This window comes from Aethalodelphis obliquidens, unplaced genomic scaffold, assembly GCF_003676395.1.
Source record: "Aethalodelphis obliquidens isolate GAN/ISIS:26980383/991018 unplaced genomic scaffold, ASM367639v1 scaffold5, whole genome shotgun sequence".
Classification (NCBI taxonomy): domain Eukaryota; kingdom Metazoa; phylum Chordata; class Mammalia; order Artiodactyla; family Delphinidae; genus Aethalodelphis; species Aethalodelphis obliquidens.
This window is the reverse complement of record NW_020837949.1, coordinates 13,502,980-13,529,889: the sequence shown is the minus strand read 5'-3', so window position 1 is coordinate 13,529,889 and position 26,910 is coordinate 13,502,980. Positions and strand designations below refer to the sequence as shown.

At 45.6% G+C, this 26,910-nt stretch overlaps 1 pseudogene; it reads left to right on the top strand.

Annotated features, from left to right (window-relative positions):
* Positions 1–620: 620 nt before the first annotated feature.
* Positions 621–24,934, top strand: LOC113618542 (60S ribosomal protein L9 pseudogene; annotated as a pseudogene).
* The last annotated feature ends 1,976 nt before the right edge of the window (positions 24,935–26,910 follow it).

The window sequence follows — 26,910 nt, the reverse complement described above, 5'->3', positions numbered from 1 at the left end:
GTGATGGGCACATAGCAGATGCTCAGTAAGTGCTCACTGGATGGATGCCGAAGAAAAGTTCATGGCAGAGCACGTCAGGACCCAGTGCCTAGCTCTGACCTGGGTTCTTCTGCCCTCCCTGTCTGGGGGACACAGCTGCCCCCATACTGACCAATGGAGGAATGGGCAGGGCTGCCACTGGCTCACAAGGTGTCTTTACACAAATCAGGAAAAGATAACGCTTTCTGGCTGGTGCAGCCCAGCACCCAGGACCATGGTGAGTGAGTGACAGCTGGACTCCAGCCCCCACTTGCCCCCTTGGAGGGTGCCCTTGGGTAAGGTGCATCTTGCATGGTTGTGTAAAGCAGCTCTGGGGCGGAGTTCTAAGATCTCACCTTTTACTGTTCCCACCCTTGATGGCAAAATCCTCTGCTGGTGCTCTGCCTACTTTTACTCTCTTTTCTTTCACCAACTCCCAATGCCCTCTTTTTCCAGTTTTCTTCAATAAAATGACTACAATTTGCATGTATTGAACTGAAATTCTCATCTGGTACTTGGAAGTGTATCCAAGTGTATAGAATGTGGCATACGGGGAATTACGGCTGAGGAGGGATTTCTGCCCTGTGGATTTTCTACACCCCATGAAAGACAGTGGGAAACGAGAAAAAGGACCAACCAAAGTTGCCAAGGAAATAGGTAAGCTGCCATAAAAATACAGAGTAATACATTGAGGGTTCTTCTCTCTGGAAAGACAAAGGCTAAGAAGGAATAATATCTGTTTGATCATGGATGTTATGGTTAGTGGTCATGAACTCATTCACCCAATCCGGAACTACAACCAGGGGGCTCTGCTTAAAGCTTGAGAGAATGATGTTTAGGAATAATAGAAGAAAATCAGACTTCACTCGGTGGGTGGTAAGCTCATGGAACTTATTACGCCAAGCAGGAGTCAGACTGGAAATTAAAATGCCCAGTACGCTGTGGAACACTTTGTTGTTGACAGACCATAATGACTTAGGAAGGGGAATGAGGATGCCTTGAGATATTGGGATGTGCTCTTGGAGGTTGCAGACAGGGAGCACAACTGCCTGTTCACAGCCCTTCCCATCATGCCCTTGGCAGAGACAGAGCTCTGAGCGAGGCAAGACCCAGAGCTGAGACTGCCCCTGCACGCCCTGGGCAGTCTGGAAGATTGCCTTGCTGAGGGGAGGGGATCTCATAGATGAATTTCCCCACTTGGGTTTCCTTAGGCCAGCAACAATCTTTTGCTGAGAATCCAGGGGTCACTGAGACAATAAAATGATGTTTGTGGAAACTTTACATTAATGTCTATTCTGCCCAATGGGAACTCACCTGCTGTCATTACAATAGCTAACAAATATTATGCACTATGTGCTATTATAAGCACATAATCACTTAATCCTTCTAACAACCCTGTAGGATGGGTCGCATTATGTCATCATCCTATTTGACAGATGGAAAAACTGAGGCAGAGGGAAATAACTTTTCCAAGGTCTCATAGCTAATAAGTGATCCAGGATTGAAACTCAGGCTGGCTGACTCTGGAGTACACACATAACACTTCCCCATTAAACTGGGGTTCAGGCCACTCCTGCACTTCTGCTGGGGAGACACCTCTCAGCTCCAGTCAGGTGCCGCCAGGAAGGAATGCAGACCCATTTTATCCATTTATTCAAGAAAAGTTATGAAAGTCAACACTGGGGTCTAGATCAAACAAATCCAGCTAAATCCCCCGAACTCATCTGGCTCCTGACTTCTGCTCTGTCCACACTAGCTCTCCAGCAATATGCCTTCGGACAGGTTGCTGTGATCCGTGTCCATGGACACAAGTCACTAGGCGTGGGCTCTGAGCAGAGCAGGGGAGACTGGCAGGACATGCGTACAGAAGAACCTCAGGGGGGCAAAGGCTGCCGGGCTGGGGTGCTTCTGGGGTCTGTCCCCAAAGGAGCCGGCTTGCTGGTCCTGTCACTCAGCAGTGATTAGTAATCTCTCGGGTTCCTTGCAGTTCCAGGACTCAAACAATCTATGAATGTCATCACAGAAAGGAACATGTAAGGCTCTAAGGCAGAGAGTTGTTTGATGTGTGGGAAGATAGGCTCTGTGGAGTATAACCTGATCACCCATCCTAAGCCCATCAACCACACAGAACGTGCAGAACCCAAGGCTACGTGGTGTGGTGTGGGCTGAGAAATCTGGCAGGACAGAAGGCAGGGCACGGAGCCTGTGGCATCAAGTGGAGCCTTCCTACAGGGTCACCCCAAAGGCTGGGCAGCTCGTGCACTGCGCCTCGAGTGCACAGGGAAGATCGGGGGCCTTTTTCTAGTTTGCACAAAGGCACCGTTCACTAAGCTGAGCACTCATGGGGCTGTGTCCCCCAGAGGAGGGACCTTTTCTAATTCACATCGAGTTCCCATATATAGCAGGGGACCCTGAAGAAGTCTGGGGTGCTGCTGTACTCTTCCACACACCCCCACTATATTCTATTTCTTTCTTTCCATCTTTTCTACTATTGAGAGTGCAGGTAGAATTTGGGGGTCCAGGAATTCTACCCTGGTTCGCCCACCCCTCCCTTCATGCGGGGCTCCTGGGGACTGGGGCACACACATGGGATAAAGGCAAATAGCACAGAGCCTGACACACCATCGGGGGGCAGGGACACCAGGATCCAAAGCTCTGACTCCCCTGCCCCCGACACAAGCCCTGGGAGGAAGACGAGGGAGGGCCAGGAGGCCAGGCTGCCAGAGGACCTTGGTTGTTTCCTCATTCCGTCCCGAGCTGGAAAAGCCAGTGAGGAGAGCAAGGTCACCCAGCCCCCGGGAGCAGGGAGTGGGAGAAACGCGGCACATGACCCCTTATGGCACAGGAGCCCCACCCCCTCATGAGTCTGGCTGAGCCAGTGCCCTGGATCCTGACCAAACAGATTATGGCTTCCCCGGAGGGAAGCCAGCAGGGGCGGAGGCTCTCCCTGTGCAGGAACAAAGTCTCACGGAGTCCTCACAGTTTCCCTTTTCACAGATGAGGAAGCTGAAACGCTGGCTAAATAAGGATAAGGAATTTGGTCAAGAGCACGTAACTAGGAAGGTGCAGAGCTGGGCTTTGAACCTGAGGGGGACGCTGTGGCGTTTGCCCAGGTTCCCCTTCGGGACGGAGGACAGCTCCCAGCCAGTCGCTCCCCAGGAATGGCCCTGCCTCAACAGAGCTGCCTCATCCAATGTCCAACAGGGGCCCCTTCCTGGGGGCGGCCCAAGGCCAGCTCACCCGTGCGGGGCTGGAGGTTTGGGATGACGCTGGGGCAGAGCGTGGGGCTTTGGCTGCAGCTGTGCTGCACTTGGACATCTTCTGCCCTCGCTGGCTCACAGCTGCTGCTGCTGGGAACACTCGCCAGGAAACACTCTGCACGCGTCTCCCTCTTAGAGGTGGCTTTGGGGACATCCCACCTAAGACACCTGCACGCCCACATCTATGAAACGCTGCCTCCCCTCCTCAAGCTTGCCAGGATGAAAGAACCAGGAGTCCAAACAGGGGAGGCTGAGGCAACCCGGAGATGAACAACAGCGGGAGGCCACCCCCCCCCCCCACCCCACCCCACCCCCGCCAGGCTGGAGGGAGAGGAGAAAGGGGCAGTGATATCCGAGCCCAGGGATCACCCAGTGGAAGCTCTAAACACAGTTGGTCACACTGGGTCTGTCTGGGAGAAACGGAAGCTGCTACAGGAGACACCCCTGAAGGTGGGAGTGGGTGGGTAAGACCCTGGTTTCTCCCTTCTTTCCAGCTTGAATTTTACGATTATGGACAACTTACACACACAGGGAGTTAAAACCTAGGTTGAAATTTGCACATATTTGGGTAATATTAAAAATTTAACATTTTAAGTCTGTTCTGGATTGATGATCATTTTTTCTTTTCAAAGGGAAACATTACTGTAGAACGATATGCCAGGGGGAGGACCCCAGACCATCGCCAGCCCCGGCCCCAGTGCCAGCCAAGCCCTTCACACCCTTAAAGGTCCAGAGTTTCTATTGCTTTTATCCTTTCTGGATTGGGGGTGGGTAGCTTTAAACAGCCCTGAGAGCCGGAGGATTTTAGGGCCAGAATGGTTCCTAGAGGTTTCCTTGTTCACTCATTCTACCCCAAGCCCAGAGCCCTTTAGCGAAGCTTGGACAACCCATCCCATGGAGGGGGCCCCACAGCTTTGGGGGACTATCAGTCCTGGGGATTGGAGACACATTGGGGCTTTTTAATCTCAACCTAGATGAGTGCTTCTCTCTCTCTCTGTGTATGTGTGTGCGTGTGTGTGTGTGTGCGTGTGTGTGTGTAGTCTCCACCTTTGTAGTTCACAGGAGAATGGTTGTCTGGGCACATCTTTTAAATATACAGGAATCATTGGCATTGGTAATAGATTGTGAATATATTTGATTTGTATTCCAATGGAGGGGAAAGCTCCAGGAAGGGAAACAAGATCTAATGGAGAGCTGAGGATGGGGGAGCCTGGCCCAGCTCCTGGCTCCAAGGAGGCCAGGCCCAGCCCTGGAGACTAGCTCTTATCAGCCGGCTGGGGACCTGGGCAGAGGCACATCTGCTTCTGTTTATTCTTCCTCTTTATCTTAATGGGTCCCCCCACCTATCGCTCCCTGGAATATCCCTCACCACCACTTGGATACTCAGGTACCTCTCCCTGCCCTGGGCAAAGACCCAGGGAGGGAGGGGATGGGGGAGGACAGGCCGGACATTTGGTGTCTGGGTTAAGGCTCCTTACTAAACGCCACCCCAGGCTTAACTGGACGCTAAGGTGAAGGTGGCAAAGAAGGAAAAGAGTAAAAGGCCAAAGACCTTCCTCCTGGAAAGGAAACTGGCAGGTTTCTAGGAGCAACCTTAGCTCTAAGAGAAATGTAATTACATTTAAATTTCGGGTTACACCTAAGCTAATAACTATAACTGGAAATTCCTGTGGGAGCAGGAAGTTTTCTCTCATTAAGAGATAATAGAGAGTCACTCGCCCTTGAACCCAGAACAGTCAGTTTCAAGCCAGGAGGACTTTACTTAGGTAGGGCCTCTACCAGCCCACAGGGCACCTTTGTGCAAATTAGAAAAAGGGGCCCCTTCTTGCAGGTGTCACAGCCCTCGACTGGGCGAGTCACCTCTCCCAACTTCCTCAGCATCCTGGGCCAACGAGAACCAGGACACAGCTACATAGTCACAGCAGCTCTCCCTCCTGCCCCTATCTATCCCTTCCATTAACCTGTACAGCTTAAGTGCTGAACAGACCACCCCAGAAACAGAGAAAAATTCTGCGCTATGAGAAGCTTGGAAGGCTTTTACGCTAACTTGGTCCAAAGTCCCTGCTCCAATTCATTCCATGATAAGGCTTCTGGTTGAGTTGCTAATCACATTCCAGGCCTGGCCCAGGTTATCCTAAACTGTGATTACTGGCAATTTAGAATCAATGAGGAAGTTACCAAATTTCTCAAGGATTTCTTTCTTTAAATTTTACGTAATGCCTATCATCTTAAAGCATGGGGTTTTTGTTTTGTTTAGTTATAGACATAATGAAGTTCAGTTCTTTTAAAGCAGTTTCTCTTTTTGTCGCAAAACTGGCAATATGGCATGGTGGTTCCAAGCTCGATTTTGGAGTCAGAATGATATGAGTTCCGATTTTAACTCCTCCACTTGCTAGCAGAATGGTCCTGTGCAATTAACCTCTCCTCACCCTGGTTTCCTCATCTGTAAAAGGGGGATACATAAGTGTATTGACCACAAAGAATTAGTACATGAATTGAATGAGGTGATGCATGGAAAACACTTGCAGGGTGCCTGCACACAGTACCTAATAAACATTAGCTATTATTAAGCTTATTTTAAATGGTAAGGAAAGTGACACCTTACTTATGGGTAATTGAGAAGGATGGGCTTGTTTCCTGTCCCTTGAACAAATGGCCAATCCCAAGTCTCAGGCAGGAAAAGTAAGCCTAGGGCATCAAATCGTGCCAGAAGACAAGGAAGTATTCAAAGACATAGGAGCTAGCTGGAAAGGATTCTTACTGGCCAAATTTGAAACAATTTGAGCATCAAAATAAATAATGACTACAGTTGGTAACACAATGAATAAAACAAAATCCACACGTTCACAGTGATATTCAAAACAAAAGAGAGAGGGAGGGAAATACCAGCCAATAAAAATGGAAGGAATGATAGAATTGGAAAACAGTACTTTGCAGCCCCCAGTAAAATAAGTGATTTAGGCAAAGATTAACAATGGAACCATTGGATGAAAGGTTATCGGAGAGTAAGATAGTCTCATTGGGTTAAAATAACACCTACAAAAAAAAAATAACACCTACAGATGACTTACAAATTACAAAGTGGAAGATTTTTCTTTACAATGGAGAGATCTGGTAGTCACCATCTTAACCAAGCAATCAAACTGAGCATCACTAATAGTGCAACAATTATGCATCTTCTGATGTGATATAATCCAAAATACACAATATGCCAAAGTGATTAACATACTTCTAACCAAGCCTCATGACCTACATTCCAGTTTACAGAAAATACAGGGATAGAGGAAGAGTTAAATTATACCAAGAGAAATCAAAAAGACATTCACAGTGTGGAACATACTCTAAGACAACTGACCTGTGACAAAGGCTCTCTCATTGACCAGACTTTAGTCAGGTTCCTTTGAACCCTCTTTCCACTAGGCCTTGACCTTGGTCCCCACCCTGTCTTGGGCCTACCCAACCCAATCTTAGCAGAGTGCTGCTAAATCATCCCTCCACCCTCGCTATCTGATCACCCTTAATATCTGATCCAGTTCGTCCTCTTCTACCCACGATAATGTCTAAGGACTTAACCTATCTTTAACAAGATTCCCCCTGCCCTGCTCCACCACGTCTCCTATTAGTACATCTCCATCCACTGACTCCCTCACCTGCTCTTTGTCTGTAAATCCCCACCTGTCCTTGTTGAATTTGGAGTCGAGCTCCCTCTCTCTCCCCTGTTGCAATAATCTTGAATAAAGTCTTCTTTATAGTCTGAGAATCTTTTTTCTTTAACACCTGGATACTTCAAAGAATTAATGTCTTTTTTTTTTTTTTTTTTGCGGTACGCGGGCCTCTCACTGTTGTGGCCTCTCCCACTGTGGAGCACAGGCTCCGGACGCGCAGGCCCAGCAGCCATGGCTCACGGGCCCAGCCGCTCCGGCATGTGGGATCCTCTCGGACCGGGACACGAACCCGTGTCCCGTGCATCGGCAGGCAGACTCCCAACCACTGCGCCACCAGGGAAGCCCTAATGTCATTTTTTAAAAGGGTGGATTACTACAGAATAAAAGAAATTAGAGAAATTAAAATAATTTAATTACATTCTTTTAATTAGATAGAATTAAAAGAAGTTAGATAGCAATCAAATGAATATCAGATACTTTGGATGGATCTTGACCAAAAAATTAAAAAAAAATCTGCAAAAGTTATTTTGAGGACAATTGGATCCTTTTGATTATGGATTAGAAATTATAGAATTATTCTTAATTTTCTTAGGTGTGGTAATGGTATTGATTATGAGGAGAATGTCCTTACTCCTATGAAATACCTGCATTTTGGTAACTCCTGTACTTAGAGGTTGTATTCGTTTTCTAGAACTGCTATAACAAATTACCACAAACTGGGTGGTTTACAACAACAGACATGTATCCTCTCTCAGTTCTGGAGGCTAGAAGTCTCAAATCAAGGTATCAGCTGGACCATGCTCTGTCTGAAGGCCCTAGGGGAAGATCCGTCCTTGCTTCTTCTTACTACCTTCTGGTAGTTGCTAGCAATCCTTGGTGTTCCTTGGCTTATGACAGCATTAACTGCATCTCTGCCTTCACGGTCACTTGTCCTTCCCTGTGTGTCTCTCTGTGACTTCAATCTCTCTCTCCCCTTACAAGCACATCAGTTATTGGGTTTAGGGCCCACCCTAACCCAATATTCTCTCATCTTAACTTGATTACATCTGCAAAGACCCTATTTATTTATTTATTTATTTATTTTTTTTTTTTGGAGCAGAGGAAGGTTTATTGCAAGGCCATGCAAGGAGATGGGAGGCTCCTGCCCCCAAATCCTCTAACCCTCTGAAGGGTTTCAGCAAAGCATTTTTTTTTTTTTTAACATCTTTATTGGGGTATAATTACTTTACAATGGTGTGTTAGTTTCTGCTTTATAACAAAGTGAATCAGTTATACATATACATATGTTCCCATATCTCTCCCCTCTTGCGTCTCCCTCCCTCCCACCCTCCCTATCCCACCCCTCCAGGCTGTCACAAAGCACCAAGCCAATATCCCTGTGCCATGCGGCTGCTTCCCACTAGCTATCTACCTTACTACGTTTGTTAGTGTGTATATGTCCATGACTCTCTCTCGCCCCGTCACAGCTCACACTTCCCCCTCCCCATAACCTCAAGTCCGTTCTCTAGGAGGTCTGCGTCTTTATTCCTGCCTTACCCCTAGGTTCTTCATGACATTTTTTTTTCTTAAATTCCATATATATGTGTTAGCATACTGTATTTGTCTTTTTCTTTCTGACTTACTTCACTGTGTATGACAGACTCTAAGTCTATCCACCTCATTACAAATAGCTCAATTTCGTTTCTTTTTATGGCTGAGTAATATTCCATTGTATATATGTGCCACATCTTCTTTATCCATTCATCCGATGATGGACACTTAGGTTGTTTCCATCTCCGGGCTATTGTAAATAGAGCTGCGATGAACATTTTGGTACATGACTCTTTCTGAATTTCGGTTTTCTCAGGGTATATGCCCAGTAGTGGGATTGCTGGGTCATATGGTAGTTCTATTTGTAGTTTTTTAAGGAACCTCCATACTGTTCTCCATAGTGGCTGAACCAATTCACATTCCCACCAGCAGTGCAAGAGGGTTCCCTTTTCTCCACACCCTCTCCAGCATTTATTGTTTCTAGATTTTTTGATGATGGCCATTCTGACTGGTGTGAGATGATATCTCATTGTAGTTTTGATTTGCATTTCTCTAATGATTAATGATGTTGAGCATTCTTTCATGTGTTTGTTGGCAGTCTGTATATCTTCTTGCAAAGACCCTATTTATAATAAGGTCACATTCACTGGTACCAAGATGTTAGGACTTCAGCCTCTCTTTGGGGGGAATATAATTCAACCCACAACAAGAATAAAATGTCAGGATGTCTGAAATTTACTTTCAGATGTCTCAGCAAAAGATTTTATAGTTAGAGAAAGAGAGAAAGGGAAAAAAACCCCAAATGTCATGAAATGTTAATAATTGTAGAATCTAGGTGGAAGGGAGAGGGTGAGCATTATAGTCTTTCAACTTTTCTGTAAGTTTGAAATTTTCAAAATAAAAAGTTGAAGGAAAAACAGATTCCTAGCAATTCCCCCATCCACAATCCTGTTCCGTTTCATATATCTGAGGCAGACCCAGGAATATACTTTTAATAAAGGTTCCCTTTTTGGGGGGGGGGGGGCGGGGCACACCACATGGAATGTGAGATCTTAGTTCCCCAACCAGGAATTGAACCTGCGCCCCCTGCATTGGAAGCATGGAGTCTTAACCACTGGACAGCCAGGGGAGTCCCAGGGTTCCCATTTTTTAATAAGCACTTGAAGGTGATTCTAATGCACTGCTAGGGTTGAAATGTACTAGTTGATGTCATAAACTCACATGGATATTATTTATATCCCCTGCCACCTTTTACTCTAAGATGTTTCCTTTTGAGAACATAAATTTATGTAAAATTAAATCAACCAACACAGCATGCACATACATTCATACAAAGATGGTGAATATTTTAGTGAACACTGATTAATGTAACAATGTCTAACAATTTATTATTAGATATGTATTTCACAATAGAGAAATATATCCAAAGTAAATTTATTTCCCTTGAACATCAATAGGCTTCAGCTAGGATTTTTTTGATCCCTCTCTCTGCTCTTATCTCTCTTCTGGATATATGCCTTTTTAAAAAAAAAAGTGTCTTGGGCTTCCCTGGTGGCGCAGTGGTTGAGAGTCCGCCTGCTGATGCAGGGGACGCGGGCTCGTGCCCCAGTCCGGGAAGATCCCACATGCCGCGGAGCGGCTGGGCCCGTGAGCCATGGCCGCTGAGCCTGCGCGTCTGGAGCCTGTGCTCCGCAACGGGAGAGGCCACAGCAGTGAGAGGCCTGCGTACTGCAAAAAAAAAAAAAAAAAAAAGTGTCTTAACTCATATTTTAGTGGGGTTTTGGGAGGAGGCTGAAGCTTATACACATGTTCAATCTGCTATGTTTAATGGGGAGTCCTCAGAACCCCCAGTTTTCAACCCCAGTTTTATTGAAGTCAGCTTCCTCATGTAAACTAGCCCCAATTTCAAAATGGAAGTCAAGGAGAAATGTGACTCAGTTCACACAGTTTGAAGACCACTTTCCAAAAATGCTTTTGGCCTGTGTGGTTAAGTCTGAATGATCAGTCTGAGTATAATTGTCCGACCATCATGTGTGTACTGTGTATATGCAGCCCAAACCCATAGCCCCAGCCTTGTCCTTTCTGATGAAACACCAGTGCCCACAAACAGAAGGTTCCTCTTCTCTCACCATGGAATAAACAGGAAGGTCTCTTGGGACTGTGGTCTTAGGACTATAGCTCTGCCCCTAATTTCTGCAGACCCTTTACCAAGAACTGAGTCATTGCAACACCACGCTCAGCCAGCTGTCTCAGCACAAGAAAAGCTTTGCTGTGGTATGAGGTTTTGTGGGCTGCAAACTACATCTAGGTCAGCAAATTAAACTCCACAGGGTGGTTACCAAGTCCAGCTTCATCTAGCTAAAGGGCTGTCTGATTTCACCCTTTGGGCATTGGCCTTGTATACAAGGCCCATCTGCATGTGTTTAAGGTACAACACTTCAGGCCTAAACCCCTCGATGACACATGCCTAAACTCAGAATCTTATTTACTCCACCAGGGCTCTGGGGTATGTGAGAGTAACAATACTCCATCCCAGCAGATATATTGAGATTTGTGTGTGTGTGTGTTGGGACAAAGTGGGGAAGTGGCGCTGTATTTCTTTGTTTCTCAGTTTCACTCACTGTTTCTTTCCTGCCACTTGAGTTTCTTTCCTGCCATGTTGACCCAATCATGAGCCTTTTTTCTCAGTTCCCTTTCATGGAAGTTTTTCAGAATGATTTCACAACAGATGGCCAACTGGTCTACTACCTAGATAAAGCTTTACAAACAGAGTATCTAGATGGGGTAGGGTGTGTCACCTTGGTTCAGGAACTGGGTTGCAGATTTATAGTGGATAAAGTCTGCAGAGATTAAATCTTGTTAAAAATTCAAAACAAGCCAGCAAATACTTATGTGAAGGCCTGATGCTATCTGGGGCTCTGGAATACAGAAAAGAAAACCAGAGTGGCTGTCTTCCAGGAGCTCTTTAACTATGAAGGTAGGATTAACATTCTAGTGGATAGCTACATTTTTCACTACCTAGCACCCATGCATGCTTTTCCTGGTAATAACACCCCAAGTTCACTCTGAGAAGAACCCCTCCTCCATCCTTAGTCTGTATGCTTTCAATGCCTGGTTCTAGAGCTGAGGTATAGACTTAAGGCCAGGCCACAGTGACTGGTTTAGAGATGGGCATGAAGCCTAATAAAAGCCAATGATATACATGAGATGTTTGCTGATACTGTTTGGGGAAAGGTATGAGATACTTTTTGCTAGGATTACCACCTATAAGGATGATGTGAACCTGGAGCTGCCAAAAGCCACATGATGGAGCCTAAGAATGAGGCCAACACAGCAAAAGACAGATCAGAATGAAACAGAGAAACTGACTTCCTTGGTCAAGCCATTCTTGATGTTCCATATATTCCTAGACTTTTCTGCTAACTGTCCCAGTAGTTATTTTTATTTGTTTAAGCTAGTTAGATGGGGATTTCTTTAAGATGCAACCAAGATGCTCTGTGTTGCAACTAAAAGGTTGAATAGTGTCCCCCCCAAAATTCACATCCACCCAGAATTTCAGAATGTGACCTTATTTGAAAATATGGTCTTTGAAGATGTAATTAGCTAAGGATGTTAAGTCGAAATCATCTTGGATATAGGGTATGCCCCAAATCTAATGACTGGTATCCTTACAAGATGAGGCGAAGACTAAGAAAGACACAGAGACACAGAGAAGAAAGCCATGTGAGAGAGACAGGGGTTGGAGTCATGCTACTAAAGGCTTAGGAATGCCTGGTGCCACCAGAAGCTAGGAAGAGGCAGGGAAGTGTCCTCTGACAGAGCATTCAGAGGGAGCATGGTCCTTCTGACAGCTTGATTTTGAACTTCTAGCCTCTAACTGTAAAATTTCCATTGTTTTAAGCTAGGTTGTGTCCTTTGTTACAGCAGCCCTAGGAAACGAAAATACTGTAATATGTGAAATAATTCAATAATTTATTGGCACCTAATATGTGTCCAAAGAGGTTTTAGCATAAAATTCAGAGAAAAGGGATATGGAGAATGTAGAGGGATATTTGAGCTGGGACATCATGAAGCCTGAAGAACTGTCTGCCCCAACTACCTGCCCCACCATGGGTGCCTCTGGAAGTTCCTGGAGAAACTAGAATTTATGGTCTCTGAACTCCTCTTTCTGGCCTTCTGGCAGGCCATTCTCCTAACATATGGACTTCTTCAGCAAGAAAATGAGCTCTGTTGGATAGAATTGAAAATATTTCTCCTAGCTTGTTCTTTGTCTTTGTTTAGAGTGATTTTGGCCCAGTAGAATTTTTGTTTATTAGTCAAATTTTTAAATTTCTTTATGGCTAATTTTTTCCCCCCAATTCCCCTGTGTTTTCATCAAGTGTGCTGTACTGTGGAGTAAGTTATTTCTTCTCCAATTATTTTCTTCTTGTGGTAAAATACACATAACATACAATTTACTATCTTTCTTTTTTTTTTTTTTTTTCCGGCTGCATCGTGCAGCTTGTGGAATCTTAGTTCCCCAACCAGGGATCGAACCCAGGCCCCCAGCAGTGGAAGTATGGAGCCCTAACCACTGGACCACCAGGGAATTCCCTTAATCATTTTTAAATATATAGTTCATCGTATTAAGTACATTCGTATTTTTATGTAACCATCAACACCATCCATCTCCAGACCTCTCTTCATCTTACAAAACTTTAATTATACCCATTGAACAATAACTCCTCATTTCACCCTTCACCCAGCCCCTGGCAACCACCATTCTACTTTTTGTCTCTATGATTTTGACTAAGTAAAACGTAGCTTTCTTTTATCTTTACTGTGTTTCCCTTCACTGCACTTCCATCACCTTTATTGGGTGTTCCCAAAAAATAGCAACAGTCATAATAGTACCATTTGTTGTGTCCAGGCATTGTACCCAGGGCTTAAGTACAACGGCTCTAATCTTTCCAGTATCTCTACAAGGCAGGTAGTATTCTGCCCATTTTACAGATGAGGAAAGTGTGGTCCAAAGAAGTTACACAAATTGCCCCAGTTAAGGGTCTCACAGCTCTTAATTGGAAAAGGGAAAAGTTGTGCTCACGTTTGTCCAAGCCAAAGCCACAGCTCCTCTTACAATACCATTCAGAAGCCTTGTATCTATGCCCTCAGACTACAGACTGCTGATCTTGTCTCTCAAATGCTGATTATTCTATACAAATAGATGGAGAGATATACCATGCTCTTGGATTGGAAGAATCAACATTGTGAAAATGACTCTACTACCCAAAGCAATCTACAGATTCAGTGCAATCCCTATCAAACTACCACTGGCATTTTTCACAGAACTAGAACAAAAAATTTCACAATTTGTATGGAAACACAAAAGACCCCGAATAGCCAAAGCAATATTGAGAATGAAAAATGGAGCTGGAGGAATCAGGCTCCCTGACTTCAGACTATACTACAAAGCTACAGTAATCAAGACAGTATGGTACTGGCACAAAAACATAAATATAGATCAATGGAACAGGATAGAAAGCCCAGAGATAAACCCACGCACATATGGTCACCTTACCTTTGATAAAGGAGGCAAGAATATACAGTGGAGAAAAGACAGCCTCTTCAATAAGTGGTGCTGGGGAAACTGGACAGCTACATGTAAAAGTATGAAATTAGAACACTCCCTAACATCATACACAAAAATAAACTCAAAATGGATTAAAGACCTAAATGTAAGGCCAGACACTATAAAACTCTTAGAGGAAAACATAGGCAGAACACTCTATGACATAAATCACAGCAAGATCCTTTTTGACCCACCTCCTAGAGAAATGGAAATAAAAACAAAAATAAACAAATGGGACCTAATGAAACTTAAAAGCTTTTGCACAGCAAAGGAAACCATAAACAAGACGAAAAGACAACCCTCAGAATGGGAGAACATATTTGCAAATGAAGCAATTGACAAAGGATTAATCTCCAAAATTTACAAGCAGCTCATGCAGCTCAATAACAAAAAAACAAACAACCCAATCCAAAAATGGGCGGAAGACCTAAATAGACATTCCTCCAAAGAAGATATACAGATTGCCAACAAACACATGAAAGAATGCTCAACATCAGTAATCATTAGAGAAATGCAAATCAAAACTACAATGAGATATCACCTCACACCAGTCAGAATGGCCATCATCAAAAAATCTAGAAACAATAAATGCTGGAGAGGGTGTGGAGAAAACGGAACCCTCTTGCACTGCTGGTGGGAATGTAAATTGATACAGCCACTATGGAGAACAGTATGGTGGTTCCTTAAAAAACTACAAATAGAACTACCATATGACCCAGCAATCCCACTACTGGGCATATACCCTGAGAAAACCATAATTCAAAAAGAGTCATGTACCAAAATGTTCATTGCAGCTCTATTTACAATAGCCAGGACATGGAAGCAACCTAAGTGTCCATCAGCAGATGAATGGATAAAGAAGATGTGGCACATATATACAATGGAACACTACTCAGCCATAAAAAGAAACGAAATTGAGTTATTTGTAATGAGGTGGATGGACCTAGAGTCTGTCATACAGAGTGAAGTAAGTCAGAAAGAGAAAAACAAATGCTGTATGCTAACACATATATATGGAATCTAAGGAAAAAAAAAAAAGGTCATGAAGAACCTAGGGGTAAGACGGGAATGAAGACACAGACCTACTAGAGCATGGACTTGAGGATATGGGGAGGGGGAAGGGTAAGCTGTGACAAAGTGAGAGAGTGGCATGGACATATATACACTACCAAACGTAAAATAGATAGCTAGTGGGAAGTAGCCGCATAGCACAGGGAGATAAGCTAGGTGGTTTGTGGCCACCTAGAGGGGTGGGATAGGGAGGGTGGGAGGGAGGGAGACGCAAGAGGGAGGAGATATGGGAACATATGTGTATGTATAACTGATTCACTTTGTTGTAAAGCAGAAACTAACACGCCATTGTAAAGCAATTATACTCCAATAAAGATGTTATAAAAAAAAAGTTGATTATTCCTAGTTTGACCCTCATAGGAAAAACTTATTTTCAATTATTGCATATAACTTTTTCACCTTGTGTCCTAGTTACAAAACATAGCTCTATTAATATCACGGGAGAACAAAAGGAAATAGTTATTAAAAAGCAAATTCTATTCCCCTTGGTCAAATTCCAAAGTATAAGACAAGTATAGCCCCAGTGGCTCCCATGCTCTGGTCCCCCCTCCACTTTCTGCTCTCTCTCAGGTGGGTGACCTCCAGCTGCCATCTGGTTTTGTCCTAACTACAGGAAAGCACAAGAGAGTTTGAACTTCGCCCCGTTTGAACTCTTTTTCCTGTGTGAGAGCTGTGCTTCATTTAAGGGAGTGCAAACAATGGTGAATGATACTTGTATGTTTGCTAGGGCTGCCCTAATGATGTGGCTTACATACAGAAATGTTTCATACTTCTGGTGACTAGACATTTGAGGTGAAGGTGTGAGCAGGGTAGTTTCTTTTGAGGCCTCTTCCCTTAGATTGTAGATAGCTGTCTTCTCCTTGTGCCTTCATATCGTGTATTAGTCTGCGTGGGCTGCCATAACAAAATACCATAGACTGTGTGGCTTAAACGACAGATATTTGTTTTCTCACAGCTCTGGAGGCCAGAGTCCAAGATGAAGGTGCTGGCCTGGTCGGGCTCTGGTGAGAGTTCCCTTCTTGGCTCAGAGGCAGTCACCTTCTCACTGTCTCCTCACATGGTGGAGAGGGTTCTAGGGGTCTCTTTCTCTTCTTACAAAAGGGTACTAATCCTGTCGTGAGGACCTGTCTTAGCTCAGGCTGCTATAACAAAATACCATAAACTGGGTGGCTTATAAACAACAGTTTATTCCTCATAGTTCTAGAGGCTGGAAGTCTAAGCTCAGAGTGCCAGCATTGGTCATGTTCTGCTGAGGGCCTTCTTCCAGGTTGCAGATTACTGACTTCTTGCATCCTCATGTGGCAAAGAGCAGAGCACAGGAAGCAAGCTCCCTTGTGACTCTTGGAAGGGCACTAATCCCATTCACGAGAGCTCCACCCTTAAGACCTCATGTTATGCTTATTAGCACAGAAGCCAAACCAAAACCAGCAGTCCCCTGCCCTAAGCTTTCTCACCACCAGGATCTGCTTGTGGTAGCCAATGGCAACTCTTCTAGCTATTTTCTCTGATACTTATCTCCATGTTTAAGAATACTGTGCTTCTACTGCAATTTCTTTTGTTTTGTTTTCCTTTTTTGGCCGCGCCACATGGCTTGCAGGATCTTAGTTCCACGACCAGGGATTGAACCCCGGGCCAAGGCAGTGAATGCACCGAGTCCTAACCACTGGACTGCCAGGGAATTCTCTACTGTTGTTTCTTAATTTATCATGTTTAGACATTCTCCACCGACTCTGGTAGGTGAGTACCTAACTCTCTCATGTACAGCCATCACTTCCCCTCCCCCATCATCCCAACATAGCACAACTTTGGAAGAATAAATAGTTGGTATTTACATTATAATGGCTATACAAGTGTCTTTCACTGCTGAGCCAAGTGAATATTACTTATCTCTGTTCTCAGGCAGCCTTCAGTATTCCTAAAGTTAATGATGGCCTCATTTTTTTAATTCATTTTATGTTCTATGACTCATCATTAGTGTTCTCTAAAAGCTTTAACATCTCTGCCAAAGGCCTTTCCATGATATTTTCCATATGGTCAAGCACATCAGCTCCATTTCTTCTTCCCCAGAGCCTCTCAGGAGGCCTCCTTCCTCCTGCACCCAAGCTGACTGGGCTCTGGCTTAATGCTCTGCTGTTAATCCTAGGACTTTGCTCACACCTCAGTGATGGATACCCTAGTCCCTATGTTGAGGATCCCACCTCTCTCTCTCTCCCTCTCTCTCCTTCCTCACTTTAAAAAAATTTTTATTTCCTCCTTTTAATGAAGGAGGAAGTGTCTACTAGTGTCCTAATAAAATTCACTTGAGAGTGTACTCAGATAATTTTGTGATTGGGTGAAAAACTAGGCATTGCTTAGAGTACATCCTTTCTGAGTTTTCTGATTTTGATTCTATGGGGGCTCTGTGCATTTCATTGCCTTTGAGCTATTTCACAACTCTGTAAATTGTAGGTAATTGATAGCAATGCAAAATAATTCTTATCTAGAGATATGCAAATAAATAACCCACAATCCCTCTCCCCACCCCACACAAGGCTCCCTACAAAAGGCAGTTTCATATCCGTTTATAAATTCATTTCAAAATTCCTTTTTTCCATATAAATTTGTGCTTCCTTGACATCTTTAAACTGGTTGTAACATCTTACTGGTTCCCTCATTAATAATGAGGTAAGATATTTTACATACGTTCATTTTATATTTGTGAGAGTCATGATTTTACCTTTAAAAAAAATATTCCTTTAATAGAAGTGTATTTTTAAAGTCACTGAAGTCTGAAAATATCTTTATTCTTCTTTCACACTTGAGTGATAGATGGGTTGGGTATAAAATTATAGGTAAAATATCCAATGCCACAACTATACCCCAATTAAAAAAAAAAATCCAATGCCACTTTGACTCCTGTTTCTTTGCATATAACTAGTTTCCAACACTCCCCCTCCATCCTATTTGTTTGTTTGTTTGCTTCTTTATCCATGGGATTCAGAAATGTCATAATAATATGCCCTGGTGAGGGTCTTTTTCACTCATTCTGCCATGCACTTCAGTGGATCTTTACATCTAGAAACACTTGCCCTTCAGGTCTAGAAATAAACTTATATATGATATTCTCTTCCTGGAACTCCTTATATTTGGATGTTGAATGCCTAAATAGATCTTCTAGCTCTCTCATCTTCCTCACCATTCTCATTATTGTATTAATTTGTTTCCCTACCTATTAATGAGGTTGAGTAGCTTCCATATTTAATTGTCCACTTAGCTTCTCAATTATTCTTTTTCTATTAAATAGAATTTTGATGTAAAACAACTGAATATAAACCGATAGCTTGTCAGTATATCACTACATTTCAAAGGATGACAATTTTGAGGAAGATTGATTTATATCACCTAGGTAAAATTGGTGCCTTGTCTTTTTTTTTTTTTTTTTGGCTGCATTGGGTCTTCGTTGCTGCGCGCGGGCTTTCTCTGGTTGTGGCGAGCGGGGGCTACTCTTTGTTGCGGTGCGCGGGCTTCTCACTGTGGTGGCTTCTCTTGTTGTGGAGCACAGGCTTTAGGCTCGCGGGCTTCAGTAGTTGCAGCACGCAGGCTCAGTAATTGTGGCTCGTGGGCTCTAGAGCACAGGCCCAGTAGTTGTGGCACATGGGCTTAGTTGCTCTGCGGCATGTGGGATCGTCCAGGACCAGGGCTCAAACCCGTGTCCCCTGCATTGGCAGGCGGATTCTCAACCACTGCGCCACCAGTGAAGTCCCACCTTACTTGTGTTGCTAGCCACAGAATTTCCAACATTTTATACACAATCTGGCATATAATAGTTGCTAAATATATCTTTGTTGAATAAACCCTCAACTTATAGATTCCTCCTAAATCCTAATCTAGTTCTTCCTCCAGGGTTAAATAGTAAATAATCTTTTTTAACTTTTCATTCTGGAAAAATAAAAATAATATTTTTCAAGTATTTGCTATTTGTCCTGTTCTAAGCTCTTTAGGTGTGGTGATTAATTTAATCCTTACAACAATCCAATGAGATAGGTATTATTACTATCTGCATTTTGAAGGTAAAGAAATTTATCTGAAAGCTTCATTAGCTGAGCTGATATTTGGCTCCAAAGATTATACTTTTAACCATCATATTAGATGCCTCTTCGGTTGGCTCAGCTCACAATCCAATTCTGATCTATTTATAGTAGCTGTCAGGCACACATTGTTGAGAACAATTCTGGGGCAGCATTTAGGTTGCATGGAAAAAATCATCTGCCTTGATTGATTAATGATGTCTGCCACAGGCCCAGGAATGGCCAGTCAGGGTTGTTTTTTTTTTTTTACACACTGCTTACTCATTCCTTGGAGAAAGAGATTATCTTTGGGGTTACACATAGCTCTGGTGCTTTTGAAATTAGGGCATGTTGACATCCAAAGTGTTTAAAGGCTGCTTTGTTTCTTTGCTGTAGCAGGAGAATATTTTAACTGCCTATTTATAATTTATCTGAGAGAAGCACTGGTAATTAGGCATCTGATCACTCCTCTGATTCCCTTGCTTCTTCCTTTTCCTGTGATAACAGAAAGTCAGGAAAATAATCACATTGCCTCATGATACCAGTGGGCCATATAAAAAGCCCCGTGATGTTGTTTTTCCAATCACTGGTTTTCTTGACAGCCAGCATTTAAACCATTCCAAACACCCCTCCCGTCAATCGTTAGAAATGACCTTAGGATTGGTCTCTTTACTAACCTTCCTACTACGTCCCAAACAGTTTTACAACTTGGCTTCAGCTGCAGGGCAGTCCAGCTTTTAAAGGAATTATATCCCTTTCCCAGAATAGCCATTAAACAGAACTTAACACAGTTTTAAGGGAGGTATAAAGTGACTTTTTCCCATCTCTCCCCACTTTTCAAAGTGCACTTTTACACTCAGAACCAGCATCTATTTGTTTAGGACAGTTTATAAGGTGTTCACTATTCACTTTCTCATCCTTTAACAATTTTTTTTCAGCTAAATAATATACATTTATTGAGAATTCCTGGGATGGCTGTTATTTCCTCTTAACTACAGGGCAGGGAACCAAGCAGAGAAAAAAAATCACCAAGAAAGCCCACGGCCCTGATTCCTCTGGCTGAGCAAAGGGGAGAGGAAAGTTGCTCCAGGGGGCAGTGCTCACGAAGGCAACAGCATTTTGCAGGAGGCCTGCGGAGGAAGTCCCATGACACCGGGGGTGGGTGGAGGCTGCTTCTCCCCCAGTGGCTCCTCTATTTCAGTTTCTTGAAGGGGCTCTTCTGGCCCTTGATGACGCCTTTCTCTTGGAAGTTCCACAGGGCCATCAACAGAAAGCCAAGTGTGGCCCCGGGTTGTAATAAGCATCTTGGAGATGGTGGGGCTGCTCAGACCTTGCCCACTTTGCGGTGGACAGGTCTCCCACTGAGGGGGATGCTATGTGCCAAGCGTCCCCCATCAGGGTGAAGAAGGAAGACCTCGGGCTGCCTCCCAGACAGATGCTGCAGGTCAGCAGACCCCCACAGAGCCTCCGGAGGGACCCTTCCCACTTCAGCTATCCAGTCCGTGGCCCTCCCGTAAGGCGGACAGCCTGCTGCACCCGGGAAGGAGGGGCATCTCGTCTTCCTGTTGACATGGCACCTCCTGGGACGGTGCTCACATGTAAGACAAGAAGCTTCCACCACCCCTCTGCCATCTGCTGTATCCCATGATCTACGATGTTCAAGCTCAGCCCCAGAGAGCCCCCTCCAGCACGCATCCCACAGACCTGCCACGATCTTGGCATGCACAGCAAACCCACAGCCAAATGGGCCCGATCTGAACACATCTTCAAGGCCCAGACCCTCGCTGGATGCTCCTTTTCTGCTGTTATTTATTTGTAATGTTGTTAATGTGAAATCACATATGTATAGTCTAAAAACAATACTAAAGCCAATCCCCTAGTACTCATAACCCAGGTTAAGAAATATAACATTAGTAAAGCTTTGGGGCTTGTGTTAGTTTCCCATGGCTGCTGTAACAAATGATCGCAAACTGAGTGGCTTAAAACAAGGGAAGTTTATTCTCTCACAGTTCTGGGGGCTAGAAGTCTGCAGTCAAGGTGTCTGAAGGCTCCTGAGGAAAGTCTGTGCCTTTTCCTAGCTCCTGGTGGCTCCCAGCAATCCTTGGCGTTCCTTGGCTTGTAGTTGCATCACTCCATCTCTGCTTCCATGGTCACTGGCCTTCTTCCCTCTCCTTTCTCTTATAAAGACACCAGTCATTGGATTAGGACCCACTCTAATCCAGTCAGTATGACCCATCTTAACTTGATTAAGTCTGCAAAGATGCTCTTTCCAAATAAAGTCACATTCACAGGCAATGGGGGTGAGGACTTGAACATATTTTGGGGGGACACAATTCAATTTCCTACAGAGCCCTTGCTGTGTTCCTCCTCCATCATATTCCTTCCCCAAAGAGGTAACCACTTGGCTGATTTTTGCATTAATCTTTTTTTTTTTTAACCTTTAAAATAGTTCACCACCTAAATCTGTATACCTAACACAAAAATTGTTGAGTTTTGAAACGCTGAGTTTTAAGCACAAGTCTAGCTGAATAAGGTAAGGGCAGTACTGCCATTTCTGGATGAAGGCTCCCACGATGAGATGCTCCAAAAAGAGTCTTCAGCTCAGAAGGTGTTCAGAGCCCCGCTGGGGGACAGTGGGTAGTTTGGAAAACTCAGCACTCACCAGAATTAGGGCACTTGTGTGGACAAGAGACTGGGCCCCTGGCAGGAAGATGGTTGGGTAAGTGGGCTGCATCCTGAGTGCTGGTAAGCTCACACGGGATGGTGGGGAGCCCCTAGGATGGCTCCCATGATCCCTCCCTCGCCTTCACTCCCACTTCCAGAGGGACCGGGGCTGATGCTCCTGTACATTCTAGGGATTCCATGGCTTCTCGCTTTCCCACCTGCCCCGTGTGACTCCGCCTTTCAGCTCTGTCACTTCACCCTCCTCCTGGGTTTGTATATTATCGCTTAAATCCCTCTGCTGTAGTTTGAGTGGAGTTTCATTAGGGAAAAAATGCATGTGTTCAATGTACCGTCTCCACCTTGAGAGCTTTCTCTTGGTCTCACTTTTCTACTGAGCTGTGTTTTAGGATTTCTTCCTTCATTCACTCAATCTGATGTCTGCAAGGCTGGGCTGTCAGGAGGGACAGAGCTGACAGTAGTTGAGCTGACAGTAGTTGGGGAGACAGACAAGGAAATCGGTCGTTATGACGCAGCAGTAGTGCTTAAAATATGGTTCCTGGACCACCTATGCAAGCATCTCCCTGACGTTTCGTCAAAATGCTGAGACCTGAAGGTCGGACCCAGGGAGGATAAAGACTCCAGACGGGGGAGCAGCCGTCAGCTGTTTGAGGCTGGTTGGAGCCAAGGCTGGGGAAGCCCACCCAGAAAAAGTGTGAGGGGCCATGGACTGGCCAAGGACTGAGTGGGGAGAACAGCAGTACCTGTGGGCTGAGCACAGGGGGAGACCTTAAGGGGGAGACTGAGAAGAAGAGGTGGGAGGATGGCGTGTGTGTTGACGGCTGTCATAAAGGTTTCCAAAATCCAGGTTTTCAAAAGTAGCACAGAAACCAGTCCTGTGTGATCCCCTTACATGAGGTACCTAGGGTCGTCAAATTCAGAGAAACAGAAGGCAGAATGGTGCTTACCAGGGGCGGGGGGAGGCGGGGCGGCGGGAAGCAGAGTTTAACAAGTATAGACTTTTAGTTTTGCAAAAAGTTCTGAAGACTGGCTGCACAACAATGTGCATATATTCAACACTGCTGGACTGCATACTTAAAACTGGTTAAGATGATAAAGTTTATGTTATGTGTTTGGGTTTTTTTTTTTACCACAACAAAAAATAATTTAAAAAGAAAAGAAAAAAGTAACACAGAAACCAGGGCCTGTTTCTAACCTTCAACAGTTCCTTGATTGGACTTCCCTGGTGGCACAGTGGATAAGAATCCGCCTGCCAATGCAGGGGACACGGGTTCAATCCCTGGTCTGGGAAGATCCCACATGCCACGGAGCAATTAAGCCCGTGCGCCACAACTACTGAGCCTGCGCTCTAGAGCCCACGAGACACAACTACTGAAGCCCACGTGCCACAACTACTGAAGCCTGTGTGCCTGGGGCCCGTGCTCCGCAACAAGAGAAGCCAGAGAAGCCCGCGCACCGCAACAAAGAGTAGCCCCCGCTCGATGCAACTAGAGAAAGCCCGCGCGCAGCAACGAAGACTCAACACAGCCAAAAAAAAAAAAAAAGTTCCTTGATTCTTCACCCTTTTGTGATCAGGCTGACTCAGCAGACCAGCATTCCCCAAATGACGACAAAGCTCCAGTGTCTGCTCATCGCCACTGGGGCGTGAGGGACTTTGTCTCCCCTACTTATCCAAGAGCACCCCCGGACACCGCATGCCAGGAGACGCAATCTAAGTAAAGGCTTGAGCCGGAAGCCAGGTCTCAGCATCTCCTCCAACCGTGTTGCCCCCTTCCCGTCCAGCACCCCCAGCTAATCAACCAAAGCTCCGTCTTGTGTGGCAGTTCCTGAAGTTTGCCTGTCACCAAAAGCTTCTGCTTTGTCTCCAAGGGCTCCAGTGTCCACTTTGGGTCCTGTGGTTTAGCCTCTGGAAATTCAAATGGATTCTGGCTGAATTCTATCACAAGATGGACTCTACACCCTGCCTCCTTGGTGCTCTGAGCAGGCCAGGTTGGGGGCATGATGGGTTATCAGGCTAGTGGGAGGGGAACGTAACTTGAGAGGCCCAGTGCATGTGGGGCCTCGAGATGGGGTCCAGCTACAGGGCCTGGCTCTGGGGAGCAGCACGGAAAGGGCTAGAGCTTCATTCAAGAAGTCACAGACTCTAATATAGTAAAATAATTAGAGCCAACACTTAGCACCAACAATGTGCCGGGCATCCTTCCAAGACCTTAATATTGATATGTGAGCACGAACTCAATGAATTCTCCCAGTGAACTTATGAGGTCAGTACTACAGGCGACTTTACTGCCGTAGAAACAAGAGCACAGGGACGGGGTCTCTCTCTGCTGCATCTGCTGTGAGAATGAAAGCAATCAGGCAGTCGACGGTCCAGAAAATGTAGACATCACTCAGAAGGGATGCACAGGTGTCAGGAAGGGCCCCACAGGAGGCTGCAGAGGGATTTGAATCACATCAGGGTCAAACTCAGTCTCCTTGGAAGGAAAAAGAAGAGGCTCTGGGTGGACAAATGGTGGGGAAATAGGAAGGAACTGGCTGTGGTTTGCACTGTCGGTTGTCACGTACAGAATGTAATGGAGGGTGTTACCCCGGCTTCCGTTCCAAGATGAGATCTGTGTGCTTCCCCATCACCGTTGTCATTCAAGAGGACAGGTCTCTGGTTGAAATCTGGAATTTCTTGTATGAGAAATATATCAGCAGCGTTTGAAAGTATTTGAACCAGGAGCTGCTTGTTCAGTGTCTCAAGCCCAGAAAGAGGAGTTAATTCTTAAAGGAAAAGACATTGAACTTGTATCAAATTCAGGTTGTTACTTTGATCCTGCAAGCCACAACGGTTAGAAGGAAACCCGGACACTTCTGGATGGTATATGAACAAGTCTCTGAAAAAGGAACAGTTCAGCAGGCTGATGGAGATCTACGAGTTGTCTGGCTATGGAAAATAACTAGATGGCGGATCATTCTTACGACCCATTTCTAATACGTTTGGTGTTTGTTTTTTTTTTGCGGTACGCGGGCCTCTTACTGTTGTGGCCTCTCCCATTGTGGAGCACAGGCTCCGGACGCGCAGGCTCAGCGGTCATGGCTCACGGGCCCAGCCGCTCCGCGGCATGTGGGATCTTCCCGGACCGGGGCACGAACCCGCATCCCCTGCATCGGCAACTGGACTCTCAACCACTGCGCCACCAGGCAAGCCCCCTATTTCTAATATTTTAAAGATGTAGTAAAGGCCCTCTATTGAAGGATCAAAAGGACGGGGAGGTTGAACTACTGGCCCAAGGTAACCCTGTCAATGTGAGGCAGAGCCAGATCTAAACCCAATCAGGCAGACTCCCGAATTGGCACCCTTATCCACCCTGCCACCTCTCTCCCAGCTGCTTGTCTTCAGGTGGCAAATCAGACAGGCAGCCCCTCAGTGGGGAAGCCAGAAGAGTCCAGAGCCCGGCTGGGGTCAGTCATGGTTCCAGATAATCCGATGGTGTAGAGAAGGGTTCAGCCAGCCAGTGGGTTGGGTTGTGGGCAGAGAGTTCCAACCCCAGAAGGGGCTGGGCTAGAGCTAGGCAGGGAACAGGGCAGGTTGCAGTCCCAGAAAAGGGCACCTGGGCCCCTTTGGCTCTGAGCCATTTCCCTGTTTCTGGGCTGGGGCCCCAATGGGCTGACCTGAGAAGTGTAAAAACTGTGACAGCAGGGCTATGACACAGACATGTAGAATTTGCTCTGCGGCCCTGAACCTGTCTCATAGCAGCAAACATAGCAACACAGGCAACCTGGTTGGCACCTGGCTTCTGGGCCGAAGAGGGTGACTTAATGACAAGGTCTCATGGGTTGATGGAGATCAAGGAGAAAAGGGACAACCTGCTGGCAAGAGCACCAGTGGGTTCAGGATGGGAAAGGCAAGCAACACAGGGCAGGCATGGGTGGAGTCATCACCAAGGGCTGCAGCAAAGCCCCCAAAGTTTTAAAAGCCTTCAGGTTTCTGTGAACTACTGGGGCCTACAGATAAGACATTGCTTGAGTCTTTTAAGTGCTGGTCTCACAGCTCCTTTCCCATCGCACCTCAGCTGTTCCTCACCATGCCAAGCACCATGCCTAAGGCCGGGCCTCAGGGCCTTTGTACTTGCCACCCTCGCCTATAACACTCTTCCCCAGATATCGTCACTCCCCGCAGGCCTGTGCTCCAAGGAGGCTGATCAGGGAGGCCGTCCCTACAAAGAGCACCTCCCTTCCCTGCCCGCCCATCCTTTACTATCCCCTTGCCGTACGGACTGTGTTTTCCAAAGGTGCCGCAGCAATCTCTCCTACGCCACGTGTTCTTTCTCTGGCCCCTGGAATCTGGGGTCCCTGTCACTGCTCTAACCAACAGAATACGACAGAAGTGACGCTGAGCCAGTCCCAGGCACTTCACAGCTCCAGCAGCCTCTGCTTCCTGCTTCGTGGAACACTTACTCTTGGAGCGCTCCTTCCAGAGCCCAGCTGCCAGGCTGAGAAGCTTGTGGGTAGGCCACAGGCAGATGTGCTGGTCAGCAGCCTGCCGAGCTCCTAGCCAGAGGTCAACATCCACGGCAGCCAAACGTGTGAGGCACCTCGATGTCCGACCCAGCCGGTCCTTCGGATGACTCGAGGCCCGGCCGGCATCTGGTTGCATCACTTGTGAGACCCCCAGCAAGACCCACCCGTATGGGCCCAGTCCACCAAAGAACCATGAGAGAGAATACAAAATTGTTGTTTCAGGGTGGTTTTTTTCCACAGCAGTAGTCATCTGGAGGATGCACCCTGCTTAACTAGTTTTCACAGCACCTATGCACTGCCTGATAGTATATAAGCTATTTGTTTATTGTCTTTTTCTCCCTCTTGTTTTTGTTTACTACTGTACTCTTAACACTTGAGAGTAGTGCCTGGCATGTAGTAGGAGCTCAATAAATATTTTCTAAGTAGGTGAATGAATCCAAAGACATTTTCCCCCAAATCACAAAGCAATAATCAACGTGATTCTATTAGTTCTCAAGAGGCCTAACACTGGGTCATCCTGAGCA